The following is a 26379-nucleotide window of genomic DNA, read 5'->3' on the forward strand; positions in this document are numbered from 1 at the left end:
TTGTGTAGAATTTATCTTTGCTCTTGTACTTTCGCCGACAGTATTTTCCACACCGATGATTTTGAAAACGTAGAACTTGCTCTTTTAACTTTTTCTCTTCTGTGCTTTTAGGTATAGCACATGTTGCATATTCTTCAATGAAACTTAAAACTGCTTCATCTGCATCTGTTCCAAATTTTGGGGCATCCTTGATCCACAACAGCATATGAATATGAGGAGCGCCTCTTGCTTGGTACTCTTTTCTCCAAAAGAAATCCACAACTTCTCCAAGAGGTGGATTTTTTTTATTGCAGATGAAGGACATCATAGCCTCAAATTTATGATTAAAATATCTGCAAACATTAACCGGATCCAATGAGCACAATTCTCCTGCTGTCTTCTATTCGATGTTTTTAATGTTAGAATTTGCCTCTCGAAGAAAATCCAGTAAATCATCCCAAGCGTACTCGGCACAGCTTAGGGTAAGCAACCATGTTGGAGTTCCTAAATTCCGTAACATGCATTTTAATTCTCCATGGCGTCGGTACCAATATTCATTTGTCCCACGCTGACAAGCCATCAGATTGATCAATTGTGTTTCCAAATGATCATCTCGGTGCTGCACTTTGTCCATAAAATCCTTAGCAGACACATTATGTAGATGTACTCCACTTTTTAAAATGTGATTTACTGCATAAGATAGTGCAGACAAGTCGCTTTCAAATAAAAGATGAAACAAATAAGGAATACTTTGACGAAGTCTTGGATCTTCTGCATATAATCTTGTAGTCCAATACTCAGAAGCTGGAATCTGTTCTGGGCGTTCATCGTATCGTCCATCTTTTCCTGTAGGAAACAGCTGGGGAAAACATCGAGCTTCCAAGCTCTTCTCCCATACACTCACGGGAGTTCCTTTTGCTTTCTTCATCTGAAACAGATCAATAGTGTCTCCCATAACTTCTTTTGAATGAAGAGGATGTATGCTAAAATGTTCATAAATTTCTTCTTCTTTTGACTTGTCCACTTTTTCAATTTGCCCAGTTGGTGTTTCTGTGTCTTCTTGTAAATCTTCTTCATCTTCATCTATATAAATTGATTCATACCATTTATTATTCCTTTTCAAATATAAATTTGCTCTTTGTACTTTCCGTACATCTACCAGCTCCTGCCAAATCTTCTTATTCTTTGTAGGTACACCATTAACCAGAATAACTAATGGTTCAGTTTCCAAAGTATCTGCATCAATAGTTTCCATATTTTTCTTCAAATCCAATGGCAAATACACCACTCTTTCTTTTAAACCTCTCAGTAAATCTGAAGGAGGTAATTTACCAGTTTTGGGCTCCATACGTACTATGGTCTGGAACGGATGAACACATTGAATGAGTATAGACTCATATGTATTTAAATCAGAAAGTTCGGCAGGAATAGCATCCAATTCTAAATTATTATGTACAGCTCTGGTCGGCATTCTATTTTCTTCTAACTTATTATAACAGTATTTACAAAAACGCTGATCTTCACCCAATTCAAAACAATTTTCCAGAAATATATATGTTGCAAAATCCTTCCACTTATAATTATCTTCATTTTCACTTTTTTTATACAGATCAACATTCCTTGTTTGAATTTTATAATGGCTTCTGCGGCAACAAATACAAGTAATATTTGGTCTTTCATTAGAGATGATAGTAAATTTTGTCATTTCATCCTCAAAATTTTTAGTAATAATGAGTTCTACATTCTGTTCCTCATTTTCCTCATTAACTGTGTCCTTTTCTACACTTTCTTGTTCTGGACCAAAGTAACAAAACTGAATCACATCGGTAACCTTCACTACATCTGATACAGATCCACGGAACAGAGCATTATTTAACTCATTTAACTTTACTGCTGGACTTTTAGCAAAATACAATGTTCTCACAAACTTTCTCATTTCAGTATGATGAACAGCCAGCATCCTAAAATGGTGAAAAACACTTTGACACACTTTCCTAGATAGACAAGCCAGAGAATGTCCTTGCAAACCAGTATTCTCTCTCACTCTGCATGGATCTAGTCTTTGAAGCACCTTAATCTTCTGTTTTACACTCTTTTTACTATATTCTCTTAGAAAGTCACGTAATTTATCAATAGATTCCTGACACACAGTACAAATACTACTACAATTCCAAGTGTACACTGGGGCTTTTGGACGTCTCCCCATAGCCTCAGCAGCCATCACTTCTTCCTCATTTCTTGGAACCATTTTCTCTTTTTCCATCACACAACCATCCTTAACTTCATATGCTCTACCATTGGTGTCAACTGCATGCAACAAACTATTACTTTGAAGATAACTCTCTTCATTAAAAAATGGTTCAGTACTTGAACTGTGCTTCCATTCTCCCAAGAACACTTTACAAAAGTTACTTTTTTTCACTTCTCTTTTCCTTTTGCTTTGTGACTTCATTGCATTGACTAATTTGTCGAATCTACGCATCCTATTCAAAATTAAAATAAAAAGTTTTCTTTTTATTTCCAAAGCCTCACTTACAATATTTTCTATAAAAAAAATGTTCTTAATAAATTTTGTTTTTTTCTTATATTTTTTCCCATCCTTTAGCAAATTTAACATCACTCTTCTCTGAAACATTTTTCGACGAATATTTTTAAAATCTAATTTTCGTGTTAAATCACTTTTACTTACTTCTGATTGTACATTAGCTTTTGTTTTTTGCTGTTGACTCTGTTGTTGCTTTGTACCTAAAACACTGTTTGTTTTACATTTATTTTTTCCATTTTTTTTTTGAAGATCTTTTTTAAGAAATCTCTACTTTGCTTACCAGTAGACTTTTTCTTTTTGCCATCACAAGCTTTTCCTCCTATTTTTTTTTCCAGTTTTGTCCAGATATAGTTGTTGTTGCTTTTCTTTCCTCTTTCTTGTCCTTAAAGGCATTTTTTTAATTTTTTCACTGTTGCTCGGCAATACCTGCAAGAAACTTTAAAAAAAATACCTTTTTGTAATTATAATTCATTTAAAAAATTTTTTAGCTTTTCAATAATTTAAAATGTTTTAGCATTTGACTCTTATTTGTGATTTATTGATTTCTGCTGAGTGCTAACCACCACATTTGAAGAAAACAAGCTGTCCCTTTCTTGCAAGTGCATGTTTTACAGAACAACTGCAACACAAATTACATCTCTGGCCACAATTCCTGTGCGCACACAGCCTCATGGTGTGATTCTAAGCAGAAAACAGAATTTGATTGGCAATTTCAAAGCACATTTACTACTGTGGTAGAGCAAGTGATAATTACTGTTACAGCCTGACACATTTTCCTTGTAGATTACAGAGGCAGAAAAGAGCACATGTCCTAACAGCTACTTCATACCATGAGCATGTGCAACCTGGGTGAGTGACTACACTAGAGCAAAGGAAATGAGCCTTGGTGACGTTGAATGTCTTTGCGTTACACAGTGCTATCTGAAACACCACACAGAGCTCAGTACGACGCATGGGAGTGTTGGAGAAGCTGCTGCGTGTGTGCAAAGAGTGTGTTTCTGGAGACTGTGTATTGTCTGGTGCAAGACAGATGAGCAAAGAGACTTCCAAAACTGCATGAAGACTGCAGGGATGTATGTAACAGTGCATGTGTGCTAAGGGTTATTTTGAGTTATGAACATATGGCAACTACCTGTGCCTTTGCTATTTTGAAAGGAAAATCTACCCTGTTGGTTTCAAATGTTTTAGCTTTTGCCTCTCATTTGCGATTTAGTGATTTCTGCTGAGTGCTAACCACCACATTTGAAGAAAACAAGCTGTCCCTTTCCTGCAAGTGCATGCTTTACAGAACAACTGCAACACAAATTACAACTCTGGCCACAATTCCTGTGCGCACACAGCCTCATGGTGTGATTCTAAGCAGAAAACAGAATTTGATTGGCAATTTCAAAGCACATTTACTACTGTGGTAGAGCAAGTGATAATTACTGTTACAGCCTGACACATTTTCCTTGTAGATTACAGAGGCAGAAAAGAGCACATGTCCTAACAGCTACTTCATACCATGAGCATGAGCAACCTGGGTGAGTGACTCCACTAGAGCAAAGGAAATGAGCCTTGGTGACGTTGAATGTGTTTGCGTTACACAGTGCTATCTGAAACACCACACAGAGCTGAGTACTACGCATGGGAGTGTTGGAGAAGCTGCTGCGTGTGTGCCAAGAGTGTGTTTCTGGAGACTGTGTATTGTCTGGTGCAAGAGAAATGAGCAAAGAGACTTCCAAAACTGCATGAAGACTGCTGGGATGTATGTAACAGTGCATGTGTGGTAAGGGTTCATTTGAGTTTTGAACATATGGCAACTACCTGTGCCTTTGCTATTTTGAAAGGAAAATCTACCCTGTTGGTTTCCAATGTTTTAGCATTTGCCTCTCATTTGCGATTTAGTGTTTTCTGCTGAGTGCTAACCACCACATTTGAAGAAAACAAGCTGTCCCTTTCCTGCAAGTGCATGTTTTACAGAACAACTGCAACACAAATTACATCTCTGGCCACAATTCCTGTGCACACACAGCCTCATGGTGTGATTCTAAGCAGAAAACAGAATTTGATTGGCAATTTCAAAGCACATTTACTACTGTGGTAGAGCAAGTGATAATTACTGTTACAGCCTGACACATTTTCCTTGTAGATTACAGAGGCAGAAAAGAGCACATGTCCTAACATCTACTTCATACCATGAGCATGTGCAACCTGGGTGAGTGACTACACTAGAGCAAAGGAAATGAGCCTTGGTGTTGTTGAATGTCTTTGCGTTACACAGTGCTATCTGAAACACCACACAGAGCTCAGTACTACGCATGGGAGTGTTGGAGAAGCTGCTGCGTGTGTGCAAAGAGTGTGTTTCTGGAGACTGTGTATTGTCTGGTGCAAGAGAGATGAGCAAAGAGACTTCCAAAACTGCATGAAGACTGCTGGGATGTATGTAACAGTGCATGTGTGGTAAGGGTTAATTTGAGTTTTGAACATATGGCAACTACCTGTGCCTTTGCTATTTTGAAAGGAAAATCTACCCTGTTGATTTCAAATGTTTTAGCATTTGCCTCTCATTTGCGATTTAGTGATTTCTGCTGAGTGCTAACGACCACATTTGAAGAAAACAAGCTGTCCCTTTCCTGCAAGTGCATGTTTTACAGAACAACTGCAACACAAATTACATCTCTGGCTACAATTCCTGTGCGCACACAGCCTCATGGTGTGATTCTAAGCAGAAAACAGAATTTGATTGGCAATTTCAAAGCACATTTACTACTGTGATAGAGCAAGTGATAATTACTGTTACAGCCTGACACATTTTCCTTGTAGATTACAGAGGCAGAAAAGAGCACATGTCCTAACAGCTACTTCATACCATGAGCATGTGCAACCTGGGTGAGTGACTACACTAGAGCAAAGGAAATGAGCCTTGGTGACATTGAATGTGTTTGCGTTACACAGTGCTATCTGAAACACCACACAGAGCTGAGTACTACGCATGGGAGTGTTGGAGAAGCTGCTGCGTGTGTGCCAAGAGCATGTTTCTGGAGACTGTGTATTGTCTGGTGCAAGAGAAATGAGCAAAGAGACTTCCAAAACTGCATGACGACTGCTGGGATGTATGTAACAGTGCATGTGTGATAAGGGTTCATTTGAGTTTTGAACATATGGCAACTACCTGTGCCTTTGCTATTTTGAAAGGAAAATCTACCCTGTTGGTTTCAAAAATTTTAGCTTTTGCCTCTCATTTGCGATTTAGTGTTTTCTGCTGAGTGCTAACCACCACATTTGAAGAAAACAAGCTGTCCCTTTCCTGCAAATGCATGTTTTACAGAACAACTGCAACACAAATTACATCTCTGGCCACAATTCCTGTGCACACACAGCCTCATGGTGTGATTCTAAGCAGAAAACAGAATTTGATTGGCAATTTCAAAGCACATTTACTACTGTGGTAGAGCAAGTGATAATTACTGTTACAGCCTGACACATTTTCCTTGTAGATTACAGAGGCAGAAAAGAGCACATGTCCTAACAGCTACTTCATACCATGAGCATGTGCAACCTGGGTGAGTGACTACACTAGAGCAAAGGAAATGAGCCTTGGTGTTGTTGAATGTCTTTGCGTTACACAGTGCTATCTGAAACACCACACAGAGCTCAGTACTACGCATGGGAGTGTTGGAGAAGCTGCTGCGTGTGTGCAAAGAGTGTGTTTCTGGAGACTGTGTATTCTCTGGTGCAAGAGAAATGAGCAAAGAGACTTCCAAAACTGCATGAAGACTGCTGGGATGTATGTAACAGTGCATGTGTGGTAAGGGTTAATTTGAGTTTTGAAAACAGACTGCCCCTTTCCTGGGTCTGCAATTCTTACAGAACAACAACTTCACAAATTAAATCTCAGACAACAATTCCTATATGCACACAGACTCATGCTGTGTTTTTAGGCACAAAACACAGGGTGCCCCTTTCCTGGGACTGCAATTCTTACAGAACTAATGCTAATTTCAAATGTGTTGCGATTTTCCTCTCATTTCTTTCAAAGTGATTTCTGCTAAATCCTAACCATCACAGTTAAAAAGAAGCTGTCCTTTTCTTTCAACTGCAAGTCTTACTTTTCAACAGCAACACAAATTAAATCTCTGTCAACAATTCTTCTCTGCACACAGACTCATGGTTTGATGGTAGGTACAAAACAGTATTCCTCATTGTTACCAGTACACATTAACATATGGTGAAAACATACTCCATAATATTTAACTAGTTAAAGACAGTTAAATATCTCCCAAACCTTAAAATGTAAAACATAACTTTTAAAGAAGATTCACAATTCTAATATTTATATCAAAAATCACCACATACATCCCCTCTCAAACTCATAACTCACCTTTAAAATTAGTTAGTTGTGAAAGAAATGTGCCACTCAAACAGCAGACTATCAGAGTCAGAATATCAGAGCTCTACACCTCTCTCCTCTCTCCAGAACCAGTAAATGGCAATGTTTCCCTCTCTTTTTTCACACATATACATGTTAATTTCAAATCTCAGTGCTTCCCACTTTTTTTCAAATGAAATCACACATTTCTATTGGTTGAAAACTTCAACCCCTTTCCAAATGTACCCTTCCCCCAACTTGACTTCTGCCTGCTACCATAGCAACAGCTCATGGAACACTGCTGTGAGGAGAGAGGTCAGAAGTTCAGCACACAATGTTTCACATCCAAAGAGCAAGAGTGGTTCACCTGTCCAACCTAACAGCAAATCCAATCTAATCTTCTGTGGGAACACAATTTTCTGAACCAATACAACACATGCTTCTAAAAATGTACACATACAGCCTAGTGTTTAGTGAAGAATGGTGAGAAACAGCCAATGAGTTATTTTTATTTTAAAAAAATATGTATGCCTCCATTTTCAAACTGTCTTTCATTTCATATTGCCATTCTACTGAAAGACACCTCCTGAGTGAATCCAGATCTCCTTGGAAGATGTTCACAGTGTGGATTGTAGGTCACAGCTATGTCTTCTGGAGTGAAAAGTATGCAGAAAAAAGAGGTATGGTGAGAGACCTTGCTTTGCCCAATGTAGACATTAAATGGATTGGTCAGAGAGGGTTAAAGTGGCACCAATTAATGCCTTTGGTGAAAACCTTTCTACATCTCCCACAGCCTAACCTTATTATTGTGCACTGTGGTGGTAATGAACTAGGCACTTTAACTGGGGTAGGTCTGGAAATGCTTATTAAGGACACCTTTGTGCAATTGATGGCGCTTTTTCCACAAACTACCTTTGTATATTCTAATATATGCCAAAGGCAAAAGTGGAACTGGTCCAACCAATTTTGTCCACAGATTGACAAAGCAACGAAGCACGTCAAAATCTATTTCTGCTTTCCTCAGAGACTATGGTATGGGTTCTATATACCACAACAACTTGCGTTACAACATGCAAGACAGAGGAGATGGTGTACACTTCACTGATGAAGGCAACAGAGTCTTCCTCTTGAACTTAAGACTCTGCATCGGTACTTACTTGTAGGTACCAAAAAACACACAATGAACACAAGGGCTCTTTTTAGAGCCACCTTATATCTAAACACTTAAATGCGATTTTTTTATTCTTTTTTTTTTAAAGTTTTTTTTCGGGTGCGCGCTGGGTGCGCGCACTCGGCGATATTTCTTTTAAAAATATAAATCTTTTTTTTTGCCCTACAAGGTCCTACTGTGACCCCCTGACAATGCCTAGTGGGTCAATATCCCCCCACTCTGCCCCCTTTACACGTTCTCCCCCTTTGTTTCTCACCCCCTCTAAATGCGAGAGACAAAATGGCGGCCGCCGCTTCCTGATTTCCACTGATTCGAATGTTTACTTACTTCTAACAACCAATCAGAAGTGCGCTCGCGCACTGCCGAGTGCGCGCACCCAGCGCGTACGCTGCGCGCGTACAGATATATATATTGATTTAAATGCTTTTTTCTCTGGAAATACTGAACAGATTTACACCAAACCTGCAAAAGGCACTTCATGGACCTTTTAGCTACCTCTCTGCCAAATTTCACATTATTATGTTAAGCCGTTCAGGCTGTAGCTGCGACTAAAGTCCCTATGGAAAAATCCATGGGGAAAACGTGTTTTGGGACCCCCCCTTTTTCTCAGCCCCCGCTTGACGAATCACCCCGAGACTTCCAGGGTAGGAGCTGAGCGGAGCGCCCCATTAGTTTTGAAAATTTCGCGAGGATTCGCCAACCGGCGCCAAAGTTATTCAAAATAGAATTTTGAGATTTCCTATGGAAACTCGGTCCTAACTATAACTATCTACTGGCGACCGCCAGTAGATAATATATATATATATATATATATATATATATATATATATATAAGCATACACTCCTCACTTCAGAAAAGCAATGACGACGCCACGTCTTGACAATCTATATTAGATTTTAATCTACGACACTGCCGAAGATTAAAATCTAATATACATTGTCAAGACGTGGCGTCGTCATTGCTTTTCTGAAGTGAGGAGTGTATGCTTATATTACGGACCCAGCTTGCGAGGTCTGCTTGACGACGCGCCCGCTGATCAGGAGTGCGGTGGCTGTTCTCAAACGCTGTGAAAATACATATATATATATAATATAATGGCTTAAATAAAGGTTTTGTTGACCTACCTGCAGCTGTGTTGCGGCCTCAAGCGTTGGGGCAATTTTGGTGATATATATATATATATGTATTACCTACTGGCGGTCGCCAGTAGGTAGTTATAGTTAGGACCACGTTTCCATAGGAAATCCGCAACATTCTATTTTGAATAACTTTGGCGCCGGTCGACGAATCCTCGCGAATTTCTCAAAATAGGTGGGGCGCTACGCTCCGCTCCTACCCTGAAAGTCTCGGGGGGATTCGTCAAGCGGGGGCTGAGATAAAAGGGGGGTCCCAAAACGCGTTTTTCCCATGCATTTTTCCATAGGACCTTTAGACAGGGCTACAGCCCGAACGGCTGAACAGAATTACTAGAAATTTGGCAGAGAGGTAGTCCTCAGGTGAAGGAAGTGCCTTTTGTAGGTTTGGTGTAAATCTGTTCAGTAGATTCTGAGAAAATAGCCTTTAAATCAATATATATATCTGAGCCAGCTTACGGTGCGCTTACGGTGCGCTTACCGTACGCGTACGGTGACGTGCGCGAGCGCGATTCTGATTGGCTCTTAGATCTTAGTAAACATTCGAATCGGCCGAAACCAGGAAGCGGCGGCCGCCATTTCGTGTGTTTCACTCAGAAAAAAAAGAGTGATAACAAGAAAAGGGGGCAAGGAGGAGAGTTACAGACCCCCTTACATTTGTGAGGGGGTCAAAGAAGGACAGAAAAGTACAAAGAAAACATTTATTGATTTTAAAAAAAATCACGGGGTACGCGTACGGTAAGCGTACGGTAACAAAAAAAAAAAATAAAAGAAATGAAATGCAGATTTAAGAGTTTAGATATTAGGGGGCTCTAAAAAGAGCCGTTGTGTTTATGAAGTTATTTTTTAGTGGTACCTACAAGTAAGTACCGATGCAGAGTCTAAGGTTCAAGAGGAAGACTCTGTTCCCTTCATCATTGAAGTGCACACCATCTCCTCTATAAATGTCTTGCATGTCGTAACGCAAGTTGTTGTGGTAAATGGAACCCATACCATAGTCACAGAGGAAAGCAGAAACAGATTTGTTGACGTGCTTTCTTGCTTTGTCAATCTGCGGACAGAAATGATTGGACCAGTTCCATTTTTGCCTTTGGCATATGTTGGAAAACACAAAGGCAGTTTTAGGGAAAAGTGAAAACAGTTGTGCAAAGGTGTCCTTCATAAGCATTTCCAGACCTACCCCAGTCAAAGTGCCTAGGTCATTGCCACCACAGTGCACTATTATGAGGTCAGGGTGTTGGATTTGCATGAAGGATTTCACCAATGGCATCAATTGGTGCCACTTTAACCCTCTCTGACCAATCCATTTAATGTCTACATTTGGCAAAGCAAGGTCTCTCACCATACCTGTTTTCTCTGCAAACATTTTTTACTCCAGAAGACATAGCTGTGTCCTACAATCCACACTGTGAACATCTTCAAAGGAGATCTGGATGCACTCAGGAGGTGTAATTCAGTAGAATGGTAACAAGAAATGAAAGACAGTTTGGAAATGGAGGCATACATATTTTTTTATTAAAAAAAAGAACTGATTGGCTGTTTCATACCATTCTACACTAAAAACTAGGCTGTATGTGTAAATTTATAGAAGCATGTTTTGTATTGGTACAGAAAAATGTGTTACCAAAGAACAGTACTATGGATTAGCTGTAAGGTTTGAAAAGTCAAGCACTCTTGATCTGTGGAATTGAAACATTGTTTGGCGAACTTCTGACCTAACTCCACACAGCAGTGTTCCATGAGCTGTTGCTATGGTAGCAGGCAGAAGTCAAGTTGGGGGAAGGGTACTAGGCAGAAGTCAAGTTGGGGGAAGGGTACTTTTGGAAAAGGGTTGGTTTTCAACCAATAGAAATGTGTGATTACATTTGAAAAAAAGGGGGAAGCACTGAGATTTGAAACTTACATGTATATGTGTGGAAAAATAGAGGGAAACTTTGCCATTATCTGGTTCTGCTGAGAGGAGAGAGGTGTAGAGAACAGAGATCCTGGCTCTGATAATCTGCTGTTTGAGTGCCACATTTCTTTCACAACTAACTAATTTTAAAGGTGAGTTTAGAGTTTAAGAAGAGATGTATATGGTAAATTAAGAAATGAATAATAGAAATGTAATTCTTTTTGTTGAAGTTGTGTTTATTATTTTCTGTTTTGGGAGAAATTTAAATGTGAGGAACATGTAAAATAATATGGACTATGTTTTCACGATAAATTAAGGTGTATTGGTATAAAAAAAGAATAGTTTAAGGGTTTGAGGTTGGACTCAGTAATGCAAATACATTCAGCATCACTAAGGCTGGTTGCCCTTGCTGGAATGTAGGCAGTCACCCAGGTTACACATGTTGGGAAATATAGGCAGAGATTTATTGTGTACAACTCTGGTAATTTTATATTTGCATTAGTAGGAAAAAGGGGGAGCGATTTTTTGGTGCAGAAGCAGACTCTTAGCACACACCCAGCTGCTTTCCATGTATAATCATGCACAGTATTTACAAGCGAGTGGGGTTTGAGGTTTCAGTCTGTAATGCAAATACATTCAGCATCACTAAGTCTGGTTGCCCTTGCTGGAGTGTAGGCAGTCACCCAGGATACACATGGTGGTGGTCTGAAAAAGCAGTCTGGACATGGGCTTTTTAAAAAATCTGAAAAGTGGATTCATAATGTGTCAGTCTGTAAAAGTGATTATCACTTGCCAAAAAAAAAGAGCAGTAAGTGTGCTTTCAAATTGGCAAAGAAATTTTGTTTTGTGACTAATGTGAAAACATGACTCTGTGTGCAAATAGGAATTACAGGCAGAGATTTATTGCGTTTTGCTCTGGTGATTTCACAGTTGCATTAGTAGGAAAAAGGGGGAGCCATTTTTTGGTGCAGAAGCAGACTCTTAGCACACACCCAGCTGCTTTCCATGTATAATCATGCACAGTATTTACAAGCGAGTGGGGTTTGAGGTTTCAGTCTGTAATGCAAATACATTCAGCATCACTAAGGCTGGTTGCCCTTGCTGGTATGTAGGCAGTCACCCAGGATACACATGGTGGTGGTCTGAAAAAGCAGTCTGGACATGGGCTTTTTAAAAAATCTGAAAAGTGGATTCATAATGTGTCAGTCTGTAAAAGTGATTATCACTTGCCAAAAAAAAAGAGCAGTAAGTGTGCTTTCAAATTGGCAAAGAAATTTCGTTTTGTGACTAATGTGAAAACAGGACTCTGTGTGCAAATAGGAATTAGAGGCAGAGATTTATTGCGTTTTGCTCTGGTGATTTCACAGTTGCATTAGTAGGAAAAAGGGGGAGCCATTTTTTGGTGCAGAAGCAGACTCTTAGCACACACCCAGATGCTTTCCATGTATAATCATGCACAGTATTTACAAGCGAGAGGGGTTTGAGGTTTCAGTCTGTAATGCAAATACATTCAGCATCACTAAGGCTGGTTGCCCTTGCTGGTATGTAGGCAGTCACCCAGGATACACATGGTGGTGGTCTGAAAAAGCAGTCTGGACATGGGCTTTTTAAAAAATCTGAAAAGTGGATTCATAATGTGTCAGTCTGTAAAAGTGATTATCACTTGCCAAAAAAAAAGAGCAGTAAGTGTGCTTAGGACCACGTTTCCATAGGAAATCCGCAACATTCTATTTTGAATAACTTTGGCACCGGTCGACGAATCCTCGCGAATTTCTCAAAATAGGTGGGGCGCTACGCTCCGCTCCTACCCTGAAAGTCTCGGGGGGATTCGTCAAGCGGGGGCTGAGATAAAAGGGGGTCCCAAAACGCGTTTTTCCCATGCATTTTTCCATAGGACCTTTAGACAGGGCTACAGCCCGAACGGCTGAACAGAATTACTAGAAATTTGGCAGAGAGGTAGTCCTCAGGTGAAGGAAGTGCCTTTTGTAGGTTTGGTGTAAATCTGTTCAGTAGATTCTGGGAAAATAGCCTTTAAATCAATATATATATCTGAGCCAGCTTACGGTGCGCTTACGGTGCGCTTACCGTACGCGTACGGTGACGTGCGCGAGCGCGATTCTGATTGGCTCTTAGATCTTAGTAAACATTCGAATCGGCCGAAACCAGGAAGCGGCGGCTGCCATTTCGTGTGTTTCACTCAGAAAAAAAGTGATAACAAGAAAAGGGGGCAAGGAGGAGAGTTACAGACCCCCTTACATTTGTGAGGGGGTCAAAGAAGGACAGAAAAGTACAAAGAAAACATTTATTGATTTTAAAAAAAATCACGGGGTACGCGTACGGTAAGCGTACGGTAACAAAAAAAATAAATAAAAGAAATGAAATGCAGATTTAAGAGTTTAGATATTAGGGGGCTCTAAAAAGAGCCGTTGTGTTTATGAAGTTATTTTTTAGTGGTACCTACAAGTAAGTACCGATGCAGAGTCTAAGGTTCAAGAGGAAGACTCTGTTCCCTTCATCATTGAAGTGCACACCATCTCCTCTATAAATGTCTTGCATGTCGTAACGCAAGTTGTTGAGGTAAATGGAACCCATACCATAGTCACGGAGGAAAGCAGAAACAGATTTGTTGACGTGCTTTCTTGCTTTGTCAATCTGCGGACAGAAATGATTGGACCAGTTCCATTTTTGCCTTTGGCATATGTTGGAAAACACAAAGGCAGTTTTAGGGAAAAGTGAAAACAGTTGTGCAAAGGTGTCCTTCATAAGCATTTCCAGACCTACCCCAGTCAAAGTGCCTAGGTCATTGCCACCACAGTGCACTATTATGAGGTCAGGGTGTTGGATTTGCATGAAGGATTTCACCAATGGCATCAATTGGTGCCACTTTAACCCTCTCTGACCAATCCATTTAATGTCTACATTTGGCAAAGCAAGGTCTCTCACCATACCTGTTTTCTCTGCAAACTTTTCACTCCAGAAGACATAGCTGTGTCCTACAATCCACACTGTGAACATCTTCAAAGGAGATCTGGATGCACTCAGGAGGTGTAATTCAGTAGAATGGTAACAAGAAATGAAAGACAGTTTGGAAATGGAGGCATACATATTTTTTTATAAAAAAAAAGAACTGATTGGCTGTTTCATACCATTCTACACTAAAAACTAGGCTGTATGTGTAAATTTATAGAAGCATGTTTTGTATTGGTACAGAAAAATGTGTTACCAAAGAACAGTACTATGGATTAGCTGTAAGGTTTGAAAAGTCAAGCACTCTTGCTCTGTGGAATTGAAACATTGTTTGGCGAACTTCTGACCTAACTCCACACAGCAGTGTTCCATGAGCTGTTGCTATGGTAGCAGGCAGAAGTCAAGTTGGGGGAAGGGTACTAGGCAGAAGTCAAGTTGGGGGAAGGGTACTTTTGGAAAAGGGTTGGTTTTCAACCAATAGAAATGTGTGATTACATTTGAAAAAAAGGGGGAAGCACTGAGATTTGAAACTTACATGTATATGTGTGGAAAAATAGAGGGAAACTTTGCCATTATCTGGTTCTGCTGAGAGGAGAGAGGTGTAGAGAACAGAGATCCTGGCTCTGATAATCTGCTGTTTGAGTGCCACATTTCTTTCACAACTAACTAATTTTAAAGGTGAGTTTAGAGTTTGAGAGGAGATGTATATGGTAAATTAAGAAATGAATAATAGAAATGTAATTCTTTTTGTTGAAGTTGTGTTTATTATTTTCTGTTTTGGGAGAAATTTAAATGTGAGGAACATGTAAAATAATATGGACTATGTTTTCACGATAAATTAAGGTGTATTGGTATAAAAAAAGAATAGTTTAAGGGTTTGAGGTTGGACTCAGTAATGCAAATACATTCAGCATCACTAAGGCTGGTTGCCCTTGCTGGAATGTAGGCAGTCACCCAGGTTACACATGTTGGGAAATATAGGCAGAGATTTATTGTGTACAACTCTGGTAATTTTATATTTGCATTAGTAGGAAAAAGGGGGAGCGATTTTTTGGTGCAGAAGCAGACTCTTAGCACACACCCAGCTGCTTTCCATGTATAATCATGCACAGTATTTACAAGCGAGTGGGGTTTGAGGTTTCAGTCTGTAATGCAAATACATTCAGCATCACTAAGTCTGGTTGCCCTTGCTGGAGTGTAGGCAGTCACCCAGGATACACATGGTGGTGGTCTGAAAAAGCAGTCTGGACATGGGCTTTTTAAAAAATCTGAAAAGTGGATTCATAATGTGTCAGTCTGTAAAAGTGATTATCACTTGCCAAAAAGAAAGAGCAGTAAGTGTGCTTTCAAATTGGCAAAGAAATTTCGTTTTGTGACTAATGTGAAAACATGACTCTGTGTGCAAATAGGAATTACAGGCAGAGATTTATTGCGTTTTGCTCTGGTGATTTCACAGTTGCATTAGTAGGAAAAAGGGGGAGCCATTTTTTGGTGCAGAAGCAGACTCTTAGCACACACCCAGCTGCTTTCCATGTATAATCATGCACAGTATTTACAAGCGAGTGGGGTTTGAGGTTTCAGTCTGTAATGCAAATACATTCAGCATCACTAAGGCTGGTTGCCCTTGCTGGTATGTAGGCAGTCACCCAGGATACACATGGTGGTGGTCTGAAAAAGCAGTCTGGACATGGGCTTTTTAAAAAATCTGAAAAGTGGATTCATAATGTGTCAGTCTGTAAAAGTGATTATCACTTGCCAAAAAAAAAGAGCAGTAAGTGTGCTTTCAAATTGGCAAAGAAATTTCGTTTTGTGACTAATGTGAAAACATGACTCTGTGTGCAAATAGGAATTACAGGCAGAGATTTATTGCGTTTTGCTCTGGTGATTTCACAGTTGCATTAGTAGGAAAAAGGGGGAGCCATTTTTTGGTGCAGAAGCAGACTCTTAGCACACACCCAGCTGCTTTCCATGTATAATCATGCACAGTATTTACAAGCGAGTGGGGTTTGAGGTTTCAGTCTGTAATGCAAATATATTCAGCATCACTAAGGCTGGTTGCCCTTGCTGGTATGTAGGCAGTCACCCAGGATACACATGGTGGTGGTCTGAAAAAGCAGTCTGGACATGGGCTTTTTAAAAAATCTGAAAAGTGGATTCATAATGTGTCAGTCTGTAAAAGTGATTATCACTTGCCAAAAAAAAAGAGCAGTAAGTGTGCTTTCAAATTGGCAAAGAAATTTTGTTTTGTGACTAATGTGAAAACATGACTCTGTGTGCAAATAGGAATTACAGGCAGAGATTTATTGCGTTTTGCTCTGGTGATTTCACAGTTGCATTAGTAGGAAAAAAGGGGAGCCATTTTTTGGTGCAGAAGCAGACTCTTAGCACACACCCAGCTGCTTTCCATGTATAATCATGCACAGTATTTACAAGCGAGTGGGGTTTGAGGTTTCAGTCTGTAATGCAAATACATTCAGCATCACTAAGGCTGGTTGCCCTTGCTGGTATGTAGGCAGTCACCCAGGATACACAAATTGATTTTTAGTGTTTTTAAAAAAAAAAAAAAAAATTACGCGCACCGTACGCGTACGGTAAAAAAAAAAATTTAAAAAAGTTTTTAAAAACATATATAAAAAAAAGATGAAAGATAAGGTTGGCTCTTAAAAGAGCCGTTGTGTTCATGCAGGGACAGAGGAAAGAAAGATTGGGAAAATTAGTCTCTGCGACAAGTGTGCTGATCTATTTTGTTGTTCACTAGGGAAACACTGGTCTCCCTATGACAAATTAGATCATGACAAGAGGCGCATCGAATATCAACCCTCAGAAATCGAGGGTTAATTTCCTGAGGGCCAGCAAAAGGAGATGCTCCCCCCACAGATGAAGGGCTCACCTGACCTGCAGAAGAAGGACTCAGCCCTGCAGATGATGGTCCAGGCTGAGCTGCTGTGGATGTGCTTGGTTGACTTACTGAAGGGTTACCTCCAGTAAGTCTAGCATGTGTCCTTCTGTGTACATCCTTGAGGTGTCTCATCATGGTATGATTCCCAAAGGAATACTTCCTGTCAGGATTACCTCTTGAAAGTACACGCTTACACAGCTTACAAGTTACTAAGGGTGCATTTACCTTTTGCTGGCCTTCAGGAAAAGTAAAATAATCCCATACATAAGAGGTCTTTTGTTTCCTCGCTCTCTGCCTCAAGGTAGTGCTGCTAGTGCTAGCCTCACTCTCAGAAGGGCTCTGCTGTTCTGCCATCGTATCACAAAGACAACCCAGCTCCTTCTCCTAAGGGATCACAAGCAGAAATGAGGGGAATGGGTGTGGTGTAGGAGAGTTCTAGAACTGAAAGTAGTTTCAACCAATCAAAAGTTGTGTTTCATGATCACATGACCTACCGTACGCTTACGGTACGCTTACGGTACGCTTACGGAAAAAGTACGCATGCGCGTAAAAAAGACACGCGCTTGCGCGCATGCGCTTAACAGTCACTCCTCGACACTTCCGCGTAACGTGCGCGTGTGGCGTACACGCATACACGTCCCACGCAGAGTACGCACGGCTACGCAAATTGCGTAAATATACGCAAACAGCGTAGATAAATTACGGGCGTTGCGTAAACCGTACGCTTACCGTAAGCTTACGGTACGCGTACTAAAAAAAAAATAAAAAAAAGGAAAAAATGTATTGCAAATAAATTTTACATGTTTATTTTATAAAATATATTAAAAAAAACATATTATAGAATTTTAAAAATTTAACCATAGTCTTTAAAAAAGGATAGAAAATTAAAATAAAAATATGTTTAAAAAAAAAGAAGAAAAAAAAAAAAATAGCATTTAAAAAACCTTGCAAATTCACTGAAAAAACCATGGGTTTCACACACGTTATAGTTAGGAATTAGCATTTAAAAAACCTTGCAAATTCACTGAAAAAACCATGGGTTTCACACACGTTATAGTTAGGAATTAGCATTTAAAAAACCTTAGAAATTCAATGAAAAAAACAAAGGTTTCACACATGTTATAGTTAGCTGGACATTTCACTCGTAAAAAACCAATGAAATTCCCCCGTTATAGTTAGTTCAGCTAACTATAACTCGCGCACCCGCAATGCACTGCTGATGACGTCACATATTACATCACTCATGACATGGTCAGTGACATCACTCATGACATCACTGATGACATCTCAAATGACATCACTGATGACATCACTGATGACATCATCCTTGTGATAGAGTGGCAGACCTCCTCTTCCCCTAATATAACCTTTGATACACACATTCAAAAATAGAAATTAAAATTTTAAAAACAATGGACATACCAATACCAGTTACAACAACCTATACAGTAATTCTAAGATCCAAATACACATCCACTCATTCACCAACAGTCCTATACAGTCACTCATACATGTACTCACTCATCATATGTACTCATACACCTATACATCCTGTTACACAATGCCACTCATCCATAGAGGTACTCACACACATAGTCACTCATGCTAATAAAGAATCAAACATACATTTACTTGCATATACAGTTATACACACACCACCACACTTACTTCTACGGAAACTTACACATACTTAGTCTTTTAAACAATCACTTATAGAAACACATACTTATTCATACAGGAACTCTTTCAATCTCTCACTCTCACATATACTCGCTTATATACACCAATAGTCACATATACTAGTTTAAAACATATGTAGTTACTCATAAAGACACTATTGAGACAGTCATTCACTCACTAACACACCCATACACTCACTCATCCACCCATAGAGTCCTGCACACATGCTGTCTTCAACACATACAAAGAGTGAGTCATTCATTCATGCACCTATGCACTACGTAATACCCCCACCGAACCATGCAGACACTCAGACTGATACTCATAAAACCAACTAATAACCTATATAGACACCCATGTAGCTACTCACCAACCCATGCAGCCACTTATACACAAAGTGAGAGACTGATACAGATATTTACATATTTAAACATTACTCTCTAAGCCATATATTCACTATGATACACTTAATCAGTCAGTTACACAATCAATTTTTCAAAAACAAATCATCCATTTAGACACTTATATACCCATTTATTCTTCCATCGACCTTGAGATATACATATATAAAACATATTTAATTTTCAGAAACACACACATTCACTGGATGATGTCATCAGTGATGTCATCAGTGATGTCATTTGAGATGTCATCAGTGATGTCATGAGTGATGTCACTGACCATGTCATGAGTGATGTAATATGTGACGTAATCAGCAGTGCATTGCGGGTGCGCGAGTTATAGTTAGCTGAACTAACTATAACGGGGGAATTTCATTGGTTTTTTACGAGTGAAATGTCCAGCTAACTATAACATGTGTGAAACCTTTGGTTTTTTCATTGAATATATATATATATATATATATATATATATATATACATATATATATATATATATATATATTCACTGAAAAAAACATAGGTTTCAGGCACGTTATAGTTAGGAATTAGCATTTAAGATACCTTAGAAATTCACTGAAAAAACCATAGGTTTCAGGGGCGTTATAGTTATCTGGACTTTTCACTCGTACAAAACCATTGAAATTCCCCCATTATAGTTAGTTCAGGTAACTATAACTCGCGGGCCCGCAATGCACTGCTGATGACGTCACATATTACATCACTCATGACATGGTCAATGACATCACTCATGACATCACTGATGACATCTCAAATGACATCACTGATGACATCAATGATGACATCATCCTGTGAATGTGTGTTTTTCTGATAATTACATATGTTTATATATGTATATCTCAAGGTCGATGGAAGAATAAATGGGTATATAAGTGTCTAAATGGATGATTTCTTTTTGAAAAATTGATTGTATAACTGACTGATTAAGTGTATCTTAGTGAATACATGGCTTAGTGAGTAATGTTTAAATATGTAAATATCTGTATCAGTCTCTCACTTTGTGTATAAGTGGCTGCATGGGTTGGTGAGTAGCTACATGAGTGTCTATATAGGTTGTTAGTTGGTTTTTTTGAGTATCAGTATGAGTGTCTGAGTGTCTGTATGGTTCGGTGGGGGGTATTACGTAGTGCATAGGTGCATGAATTTGTGTGTCACTGTTTGTATGTGTTGAACACAGCATGTGTGCAGGACTGTATGTGTGGATGAGTGTGTGCATGGGTGTGTTAGTGAGTGAATGACTGTCTCAATAGTGTCTTTATGAGTAAATACATAGGTTTTAAACTAGTATTTGTGACTATTGGTGAATATAAGTGAGTATATGTGAGAGTGAGAGATTGAAAGAATTCCTGTATGAATAAGTATGTGTTTCTATAAGTGATTGTTTAAAAGACTAAGTATGTGTAAGTTTCTGTAGAATTAAGTGTGGTGGTGTGTGTATAACTGTATATGCAAGTAAATGGATGTTTGATTCTTTATTAGCATGAGTGACTATGTGTGTGAGTAACTCTATGGATGAGTGGTGTTGTGTAACAGGATGTATAGGTGTATGAGTACATATGATGAGTGAGTACATGTATGAGTGACTGTATAGGACTGTTGGTCAATGAGTAGATGTGTATCTGGATCTTAGAATTACTGAATAGGTTGTTGTAACTGGTATTGGTATGTCCATTGTTTTGAAAATGTTAGTTTCTATTTTTGAATGTGTGTATCAAAGGTTATATTAGGGGGAGAGGAGGTCTGCCACTCTATCACAAGGATGATGTCATCAGTGATGTCATCAGTGATGTCATTTGAGATGTCATCAGTGATGTCATGAGTGATGTCACTGACCATGTCATGAGTGATGTAATATGTGACGTAATCAGCAGTGCATTGCGGGCGCGCAAGTTATAGTTAGCTGAACTAACTATAACGGGGGAATTTCAATGGTTTTGTACGAGTGAAAAGTCCAGCTAACTATAACGCCCCTGAAACCTATGGTTTTTTCAGTGAATTTCTAAGGTTTTTTAAATGCTAATTCCTAACTATAACGTGCCTGAAACCTATGGCTTTTTTAGTGAATTTCAAAGGTTTTTTAAATTCAAATTTCTAACTATGCCTACAGAGATAGGACATGTGAAGAAAGAAGAAAAACGCACAGAAGGAAAAAAAAGAAATGCAGAAAGAAGCAACAGATGTCCTCAAAGATGAAGAAAAGTGCAGGAAGAAAGATAACGTGCTGAAAGAACAAACAGAAGAGCAGAAAGAAGCCTTGTTGCAAAATCATCCTGTACCCTCAACTTTTTCAGACGGATACTGGTGGTAACTGTGTCTGACTAACCAGTCCTAGAGCCAGTGCTATGTTAAAAGACACTCAGAATACAATGAAAACACCTACATACACTAGGGAACACTATGCGTTGGGGTCCCCCTGTAATTAGCATGACTTCCTCTGTAAGCCCCTAGTATATAATAGGGCAGGGGATTAAACTACCTCTTAAAACACGCCACAGGGCGTGTTTGCGCACGTCACCTCAGGCCCCGCCCCCTCCTTTCCCCACTGTGCAAGCATGCCCTGTGGCCGTTTTAAGTTGGGAGATTAAGTCACCTTGAATCCTGAGGGTCCCTAGGGTCCAACTAGCCCACGAGGTACCTCCAGTAAGCGCCACAGAGCTGCGTTGCAGAGAGGTCTAAAAAGTGGCACGGCCTGGACCACCTCTCTGCAACGCAGCTCAGTGGCACTTACTGGAAGTACCTGGTGGGCTAGTTAGCCCCCATCGGCCCTCAGGTTTGAAGGGGAATTATTTCCCCAACTTAAAACGCGCCATAGGGCGTGTTTGCACACGTCACCTCAGGCCCCGTCCCCTCCCTTCCCCACTGTGTAAGCACGCCCTGTGGACGATTTTTAAGTTGGGAGATTAAGTCCCCTTGAATCCTGAGGGTCCCTAGGGGCAAAATAGCCCACCAGGTCTGTGCAGTAAGCGCCATTGCAGAGAGGTGTAAAAAGTGGCACGACCCGCACCACCTCTCTGCAACGCAGAGCTGTGGTGCTTACTGGAAGCACCTGGTGGGCTAGTTGGCCCCCAGGGTCCCTCAGGAATGAAAGAGAATTATTTCCCCAACTTAAAACACGCCACAGGGCGTGTTTGCACACGTCACCTCAGGCCCCGTCCCCTCCCTTCACCAGTGTGTAAACGCTCCCTGTGGCCGTTCCAAGTTGAGAAATGAATTCCCCATGAATCCTAAGGGTCCCTAGGGTCAAACTAGCCCACTAGGTACCTCCAGTAAGCGCCACAGAGCTGCGTAGCATAGAGGTGTAAAAAGGGGCATGGCCTCAGAACACCTGTCTGCAACGCAGCTCCCTGGCACATACTGGAGATACCTGTTGGGCTAGTTGGCCCTCAGGGACCCTCAGTATTGAAGGGTAATTCATTCCCCAACTTACAACTGGCCAGGGGGCGCATTTGCAGAGTGCTGCAAGGAGGGGGCGTGGCCTCTGGCATGATGCCGGTCTTTTATTTATTTTATGTTTTTTGAAAAGGAGGGCTGTGTGGCCCCCCTTCTTTTTCTAATTTATTGGCCCTGGGGACCCCATCCCCCAGCGCCTGCACCCCAATTTTGTTTTGTTGAAAAAAATTAATTTGGCCCTCCCAGGGACCCCAACCCCCGGGTCATGGTCTTTTTTTACATTTTATTCTTTAGGAGGGGGGCTGCGTTGCCGGCCTCCTCAGGCCACTTATGGGCCCGGGGACCCCATCCCCCGGGGCCGGCCTTTGTTTTTTATCATTTTTAAAAAATATATATTTATAGAAACACCTAGGACATTCTGGACAAACCGTATGTACCCATCACCATGACGATTTGCGTGATATTCATTAAAAGGCGACTATGCATACAATGAATCCACGTGGAATGTATTTACACCGCTAGTGAAGCTCTGACATGTCTGACGCCCTACCGTGCCTAATCCTGGCGCCCCCGCCGATGGGTACTCTCCAAGTAGACACCCTTGTCGTTTATTTATATAAACATTGGTAGCTATTGACGGGCACATTTAATACACATGCACACCAAGCCATTCAAAGGGGATTCAACAAAAATTCGACCAAACTATGCAAGAAACCCCCCTCACGGTTAATAAAACACACATACACCGCCGGATGTGTAATCATTTTTATTTTACTCTCTGGAAAGGAGACAAACCTCACTTGAGAGTCACAGCATGCTTCTGGCTGAGCCCAATGCTGTGTTACACCCACCAGTGCCCGCCGAGTGCCACACACCTCTGTGTTGTATTCCACCAGCTAGTGCGTACGCTATGACACTCTCTAGCCCATGTGCACTGTAACACCACCCCGTGAATATGTCATGCCACACTTGCCTTCGCACGGGTGATATTGCCCCATCTAACGTTCCTTCCTCGATGCCTATCTTATAACGCACAGCACTATGCCATACATATTACAATCTGGGATCCATATCTTTGTCACAGTGCATATGCAACATTACACTCCCCAGCACATATTTTATATTACAACTTTAGAGACTAGTTAGGTTACACAACACTGCCCTGTGCATATTACACTCCAAGGCGCATATCGCATAGCACGCGCTAGTGCCTGTGCTATCTCACGCTCTCCAATGAATCTGTCATTGCACACAATGTATTGCATATTATATTTCACGCCCCGGTTCATCTTATATCACACTTTTTGGTGCATAGTTTATACCATATACTATATCTAGTTTTCATTTTCAATCGTGCTCTCAGGACTATGTTCTATATAACACTGCGTCCACCTACCCTTTTCATGGGTATTACATTTTGCGATGTGGGTAGAGGGTCAGAGGGTGTTTCTGCCAAGTGAGCCCGGAGTCACAGTCACAAACGTCTTCTTCTTCCTGAATAAAAGTGAGATTATGCTGCATACTTGTTCATATTTTAAGTAGTTCGCACAGACACACATTTTAAAAACAATAAAGTTCCTAATACCCATCTTCTCTGAACAGTTAGCTTGCTGCCCCATCCACCTCCTCTCTATCCTCTGTCGTCTGAATCCATGGACTAGCCTCCTCCCTCCTGCCATGCATGGTCTGATGTGCTGCCACTGCCCTCCATTTAGCATGATGTACCAGTCCACTCCTCCTGCCCTCCATTGCCCAATTCTATGGTCCATCACTGACCTCCTGCTTATCCTCTGTGCTTAGCTTGCTGCCCCTATTCTCCTTCCCCCTGCCCTCCGATTTCTTTGTGCATGCCCCTGCTCCATCCTTTTTGCCCACCATGTTCCGTGGACCTGCCACTCCTATCTACTCTGAGTGTTCTGTTGAGCTGCCACTCCCCTCCCACCTGCCTAGCATTGTCAGATGACTGTAACCTGTCCCTGCCACATGCAATGCCCTTATCCCCTTCCTCCTGTCCTCCATGGTCCATTTTACTGCCACACCCTTCTGCCCTCCCTGGTCTGTTGTGCTGCAACTGCTACTCCTGCCTGCCCCGCGTGGTCTGTTGGGAGGCCCCTTTCCCTGAACTCTCTTGTCTGTGCCCAGGTCCTGACCCTCCCTTCTATCCTCCATGGTCCTTTGTGCATGCCCCTGCACCCTCCTTCTTGCCCATCATAGCCATTGTTCTGCCACTAACCCTCCCGCTTGCCATGCATGGTCTTCTGTGCTGCCATGGCTCCTTCCACCTTCCCTGTGTGGTCAGCTAGCTGCCCCTGACCCCCTCCCACCTTCCCTCCATGGTCAATGTGTATGCCATCATAGTCTCATTGTTGCTGTCCATGGTGTGTCTTGTTTCTAGTGCCCATCCTGCCTGACCTCCAAGGTCATCTTGCTGCTCCTGCCCTGCCCCCTTGCCCCCAGCCCTCTGTTTCCATGTGCAGACCCCTATTGCCTGTCTCCTGGCTTGTCTGTTCCATTGTAATGCCCCTGATCCGTCCCTCCTGCCCTTTATGGTCTGTTATTCTGCAGCTCTCTCTCCTGTCTGTCCATTATGGTCAGCTAGCTACCATTGCCTCTTTCCCCTCTGTTCTCTGTTGTCCATGTGCATGGTCCTGTCCCCTCCCTATTGCTTTCTATGGATTGTTGTGCTGCACTCCCGTCCCACATGCCCTGTGTGGTGTATTGTGCTGCTGCAAACCCTAATGCCTGCCCTGTAGGGTCAGTTTGGTGGACCTCTCCATGTCCCTCTTGTCGTCTGTTATCCGAGTCCATGTCCCTACCCCAATTCCTCCTGCCTACCATGATCCAATGTACCATAATTGCGAACATTTTGAACTTGGTAAGACAGGGATTTTGAAAAAAAACTGGGGTATTGATTTTCCCCTTTGAGTTACATTGAAAAGGAGGAGATTGTAGACAGGAGACAAATCAAATAAAGCCCATTTGAGCTTAAAAACATTGGACGTTTCCTGGCTGAATCGGGTCTGTTGGCATGTATGGTTGTACTACCACTGCCTCTTCCTTCTGCCCACAATGGTCTATTATATTGCCACAGCCTCTCTTGCCAGTCCTGTATTGTTGGTTTGTTTGCCCCTGCCCCCCTTTCCACTGCCCTCCATAGTCTGTTGTGCTGCCACTGCCCTTCCTGCCTGCCCAGTGTGGTCAAATTGTTGCCTCTGCACTCTCCTACCTGCCTTCAATTTTCAGAGTCCGTGCCCCTGGCCTCTGCCTCTCAACAGTATCCCAATGAACAACTAGATTGCTAACATTCTATATTTATTACAAAAGTGTGGAACGCCTGACGTCATCTTGATGTAATCAAAACTGTAATACCTAGAGCATTTCCTTTAGAAATTACATATATGAGAGGGTCTTATTTGCATCAGAATTATGGTTAGTGCTCTAAAAAACTAAAATTAGGACATATTTTCCGAGGTAAATAGCGACAAAGAACTTTTAAATTATTTGTAGTCTTTATGTTTTTTTATCCAGTTGACCACTTGATTAACTGTTGCACCTAGGGGAGAGGATGTGGTGTTACTTCCAGAGCTGCAGACTTTGCAACTGGGCAACCAGGTTGGAGTTTCTGCTTCAGCTCAACATTCTGTGATTCTGGTCAAATCACTTAATCTCCCCATGTCTACAACCAAAATGAATTTGATCTTGTGTGATGTAACCAATGCTCATGTAAAGCACTCCAATACCTGACAAGTCTGCACTATATAAAACTGCAAATATACAAAAAATAAGTGTTTTGCACACTTCTGCCATTGGGCTACATACGGGCTACATCTGGGTGATATTTGTGCTGCATTTGGGCTCTTTTGTCTCTGGTGGCCATCTTGGGAGATTTACTTGTTATGAAGTTTCCTAATTTCCTCATTTACTGCAGTCTCCTCAGTAGGAAATGCTTT

The sequence above is a fragment of the Triturus cristatus genome, chromosome 11 (genome assembly GCF_964204655.1).
Source record: "Triturus cristatus chromosome 11, aTriCri1.1, whole genome shotgun sequence".
NCBI classification, from domain to species: Eukaryota; Metazoa; Chordata; class Amphibia; order Caudata; family Salamandridae; genus Triturus; species Triturus cristatus.